Here is a 6,000-nt window from a genome sequence, read left to right on the forward strand (position 1 = left end):
TCTTTAGATGTTAGCTCGGCATACGATTTTGCTTCGACCCACTTAGTAAAGTAATCAGTTGCGACTATTATCCATGCATGCTTAGCAGCTCCAGAAGTCGGCGTGATTTTGCCAATTACGTCCATGGCCCATCCTCTAAACGGCCATGGCTTAATGACCGAATGTAGCGATTCGGCCGGGACCCTTTGTATAGGCCCATGGATTTGGCACTGCACGCATCCTCGTGCAAACTCGATACAATCTTTCAGTATTCTCGGCCAAAAATAACCGTGTCGTCGGAGTAGCCATCGCATTTTTCGTCCAGACTGGTGAGCTCCGCATACCCCTTCATGAACCTCTGCGATCGCTGGAGCACTCTCTTGAGGGCCGAGGCATAGCAATAACAAACCATCTTCGCCCTTTCGGTACAACTCGCCCTGGTACGTGACATAGTTCGTGGCGTGAGCCCGTGTCCTGCGACTGTGTTTTCCGTTAGGATTGTCAAGGTACTGCATAATGGGCTTTCTCCAATCATCTGGTACTGCCTCGGCCGCGCAAATTTCTATAGAGTCCTGGTCCTGCCGATCTAACAACGAAGGCAAGGACATGACCCTGGTACGTATCACATTGTCTCGACGGAGGATTTGCTGATCAACCAAGGCCGGGTATAATTGTTGTAATATTGGTATCTCCCAGCCTAGCTTGCCCCCCAGGAGTTGTGCACCGGAGGCGATTTAAGCCAACTCGTCTGCGTCGGTATTATGAACCCGAGAAACATGCTCGAATGTAATACCGTCAAAGGACTCGGCCAAATAGCTGGCGACCATGTGGTAAGGCGCCAGAGTACAACTCATGCAGCGAAAAGACCCATTAATTTGGTTAATCACTAGTTCAGAATCCCCGAGGACGAGGACACGAGTGGCATGTAGGTTAAGAAGGAGGCCTAGACCAATGACCAGAGCCTCGTATTCGGCCTGATTATTGGTGCAGTCGAAATCCAATTTGAGCGAAAAATACCAACGATCGTTGTGAGGAGACTGAATGACGATGCCTGCGCCGGCCGAGGACGAAGTACTGGAACCATCGAAATACATCGTCCAATAGTTGTCGCGGGTCACCACCATGCCAATCTCGACATCAGCACCCCCGAAATCGTAAGGCGAAGGGTGCTGGGCAAGGAAATCGGCCAACGCCTGTCCTTTCACAGCTTTTTGCGGCACGTATTGCAAACTAAACTCGGACAACGCCATCGTCCATTTCCCAATTCGGCCCTTCACAATTGGCTGGGTAAGCATGTACCGGATAACGTCGGTCTGGGCAATGACTTGGGTGACCGACGGGAGCATGTAATGCCGAAGCTTGGATGCAGCGAAGAACACGGCGAGACAGAGCTTCTCAACGGCAGAATAATTGATCTCCGGAGGACTCAGATTACGGCTGAGGTAGAAGATAGCTTGTTCCCGGCCGGCATCGTTGTCTTGCGCGAGGAGGCAACCGATGGACTCGTCGGCCGCCGAAATGTACAGCTTGAGAGGCTTACCGCGCTGAGGAGGGACCAGGACATGTGGGTTTGTAAGGGAAACCTTGATCTGCGTGAACGCCGCCTGGTGCTCCTCACTCCACATGAACTTATCGGAGTCCTTGAGCTTCAAAAGTGTGGAAAATGCTTTCATTTTACCTGCCGAATTAGCAATAAATCGGCGTAAAAAATTGATCTGGCCGAGTAAGGACTGTAATTGTTTCTTCGTTGTTGGGGGTGGGGCGGTGATGATTGCGCGTGCCTTATTCTCATCGACTTCAATCCCACGATGATGTATGAGGAAACCAAGAAAATTCCCGACCGATACACCGAAGGCACACTTGGCAGGATTCATCTTGAGGTTGTGCTGACGCATACGGAGGAAAGCCTGTCGGAGATCGTCCAGATGTGTCTGTCGGCGTTTAGATTTGACGACAACATCGTCGATATAAACTTCGACGATGGTGCCAATTAAATCATGGAAGATGGTGTTCATTGCCCGTTGGTACGTGGCGCCGGCATTCTTGAGGCCGAATGGCATGACAACCCATTCGTAAGTGCCGAGTGCCCCCGGGCACCGGAAAGCAGTTTTGTGCACATCGGCTTCGGCAATAAATATTTGGTTGTATCCGGCATGTCCATCCATAAAAGATAGGATCGCATGATTCGCCGCGGCATCGATTAACAGATCTGAAATCGGCATTGTATACTCATCTTTAGGCGTTGCCAGATTCAGATTGCGAAAATCGGTGCAGATGCGCAGTGCACCACTTTTCTTTAATACAGGAACAATATTCGCCAACCATTCGACATATCGAGCTGTCCGAATGAACCCGACTTTCAAAAGCCGAACTAGTTCGTCCTTAACACTGAGTTGTACTTCGGTCGAGAATCGACGATGTGGCTGACGGAAAGGCTTGAATTCGGGCTTAATACGTAATTCATGCTCGACTAAAGCACGATCTAAGCCGGGCATTTCATGATAACTCCAAGCAAAACAATCTTTGAATTCCGTAAGCAAGGCCCGCAACTCGTCCTTCATTTGTTGAGGAAGTAACGCACTAATAAACAAAAGTCGTGGGTCATCGGCCGTCCCAACATTAATTTCTTCCAAAGGGTTCTTAACAAGGGGCCGATGATCTTCGAGTTCGGCCGGGGCGGCTCGAATTTTATCAAAAGATAATACAGGCCCATTATCTCCCTCAGCAAGGAATTTGACGAGGTTGACGCCTGAATTTGGTTGTTTAGATATCGTATACCAATGGGCCAGCAGTCGTTCCATAGTAAATGAAACCGCGGCCCTGCGTGCTTCCCGATCGGTGTCAAACATCGGCTTCGGGGAGAAAGTTAGCTAATCCGAGTCTTGCCGAATCCTGCTGGATAGTCTCGGCACCAACCTCGATAGCTTTCTGAACGGAAATCCGAGTCGGCCGTCCCTCTTCATTGAAGCCTTGCAACGTAATATAGCCGACGTGATCGTCATAATACCGTGCTTGAATCATGTTGGCTTCGAAGGGCTGGCTATCGGCCGGATGAACAGTGACCGATTTGCCGTCCCAAAAGACAAGCACTTGGTACAATGAGGAAGGAATACAACTGGTTTGATGAATCCAATCTCGGCCGAGCAGTGCATTATACTCGGTTTTGGAATCAACCACGAAAAAGGCGGTCATATGGGTGCGACCGGCAATATTCACAGTTAACGGAAGCACACCTTTGGTGTGGGACTTATCGCCGACGAAACTACTCATTGTGATCCCTGACGGAATAAGCTCGTCATTTGAATGGCGTAAGGCCTTCATGATTTTCAGGGGCATGATATTGACAGTAGCTCCACAATCGACAAAAACTTTAGAAACCGGATATCCCTCGATGTGTGCCGTCACATACAATGGCTTTAAATGGTGAAGCTTGGCCGATGATAAACGAGGGAACAATTCGGCCAAAGCGACCTTTAGACTATCATCTTTTGCTGTTGACTCGCCTTCAGCAATCGATATAAAATCAACATGGCCAGGTTCCTCGACAACCACATCTCCATCGAGGAAATTTGGTTGAGCCGTGCTTGATTGAAAATCGGCACGTAATACATGGACCATACTAATTTCCATATTATCCAGGACTGACGGGCCCATTTGGTCGAGACCCTCCTCGTTCGGTTGGTTATCGACTACGGACTCAGTTGTCGTCAGAGTCGGACAACGAGATTCTTCCGTCCCTTCAATAATGTCACTCGGCGGAGCTGCTTCGGCCACTTGTTGGCTCTGCGTGACCGCCTCAGGTAAGGTCGAGATTGACAATGAGCTTGGGGTCAAGACCTGAACCTGCTCCTGGTAGTGTAGCCGAGCATCCCTAGTGTCGAGATAAGCATCTAGACGGGCAATACGGGCGATTTCATCGGTCGTAAGGCCGAAGAGAGAAACCGCCGAAAATACTTCAAAGTGATACCGTAAATACTGAAGGTCCTCTAGCGAGAAAGGAAGGTCAGCGACATCGATATCAGTATACGGGTCAACTTCAAATCCAAAGACACGAGCTTCTCGTATGTGCTGGAACCTTGCTTTCAATCCTGGATCTGAGGTCTTCTGGATGATCCGCTCAGCATCCGGACAAGTTAAGACAAGATCAATGGTGTCCTGACATGCCTTCGGCAAACCATACAAATCGTTAGCCGAATGTTCCTTATGAAATTCTCGCATATACTCCAAAGACTCCCCAAGGAACGGGGGGTGCAAATTCCGTCGAATTTTGACCAAAGGCTCTTGTATAGCTAGCGGGGATAATTTGCTTTCGGCCTTTTGCCTGAAATGTTCAACACGTGCCTTCATTTCCCCTGGTCGAATGAGAAGTTTGATCCGCTTATCAGCTTCTTCAAACATGGTCTCGACGTCTTGATCGACCAGCCGTTTTCCCTGAGCCAACTCTGTCATAATTGGTGGAGGTGGTCGCTTTTCATTAGTGGCAACTGTATCCTTCGGTCGCCACTTAGGGGTCGAAGTTTCTTGGGCTGCTTGTCGGCGAGCCATGCAATCTATCCGTTGATGCCGGCGTTTCTGAGATTTGGACAACGCAGTGTAAACGCCCTTCGAAGAATGGTATGTATACTAACGTTGATCTCTAGGCTCGGGAGGCTTAAAGGTCTTTTGACTCCGTGATGATCCTGAACTGCTAGAATTACGCTTATAGTAATCATCGTCATAAAATGAAGCATCAAAATCAAGGCGCCGCCTGACCGGGGGTGTATCTTCCATCCGTACTTTAGGACCGAGCCTCTCAAAAACCCCGTGATGGTGGCCTTCATTGGCTACCTTTTGCCGAGTTGCGGCCACAGGCTCCGAAGAAGGCTTCTCCTCTGATTCACTGTCGACCTTCGCCCTACATTTCCTGCACAAAACCGCCGTTCCACTATCTTCATCAGTACTATAATCCATCATAGATTTGACAATAGCGGGTCCCGTTAAAGCCGTAGGTGGTTTATTTGAACGAAAATCGGCCATGAACTGTGGCCGAACATTCTGATTCCGCGGGCGTTGTGTCTCAACCACTTTAGCCTTGCCTTTCCCTTTGTCCTTGGGTAGGTACGCGTCGACCATGTTTACTGTTGCCGTGGGGAATGGATCAGTATCCACACTCATCTTTTTTTCGGGGAATTTCAGTTTGCCATTATCAATCCAGTTTTGAACGTTGTCGCAAAACACGACACAATTGTTTGTCGTATGTTTGCTTGAATTGTGGTATTTGCAATACACCTTCCCTTTAAGCTCTTCGGCCTTAGGAATGTTGTGACCGGGCCGAAGCTTGATAATTCTTACGGATAACAGTTGGTCGAAGATCGCATCAGCCTTGGTAATATCAAAAGTATAGACCTTTGATGGTTTCAACACTTCTTCAGCGGCCGAGCGACTTTTGACTTCTCTAGAATCAACCTGAGTTAATGCCTTACAAACGTATGGCTTATCTATCACTATCTCGGCCGCATCCACACTGACGCATTCATCCTCGGTTGACGCATAGCTGACAGTAGGATTTTTGTACAACGTCCCCCGAGATGGCGTTTTCGAAACCTTCTCCTCACGGAGCAAGTAGTCGTACTGTTCAACATGCTGGGCTAATTCATACATGTCCCGAAAGTTTGCCCCCAGGAATTTCTTTTTATATTCGACATCGAGGCCGTTCAAAGCAAGCCTGACGAATTCGACTTCGGGTAAGGGCACTCGGCACCAATTCCGGGCCGATTTGAACCTAGTGAGATAGTCCATTGGTGATTCATCAGATGCCTGAGCCATCCTTGCTAATGAAGAAACTGACATCTCCATCCCTGGTCGATAAAACTGCTCATGGAACTTCTCGACCAACTCTTCCCAGTTCTGGACGGAATTGGGGGGTAGATTAATGTACCAAGCAAATGCCGAGCCGGTCAATGAGAAGTTGAATAGCCGTAACTTATGAAAGTCACTATTGACATCTCCGCATTGCGCAGTGAAACGAGCCACGTGCTCCAA

The sequence above is a fragment of the Malus sylvestris genome, chromosome 10 (genome assembly GCF_916048215.2).
Source record: "Malus sylvestris chromosome 10, drMalSylv7.2, whole genome shotgun sequence".
NCBI classification, from domain to species: Eukaryota; Viridiplantae; Streptophyta; class Magnoliopsida; order Rosales; family Rosaceae; genus Malus; species Malus sylvestris.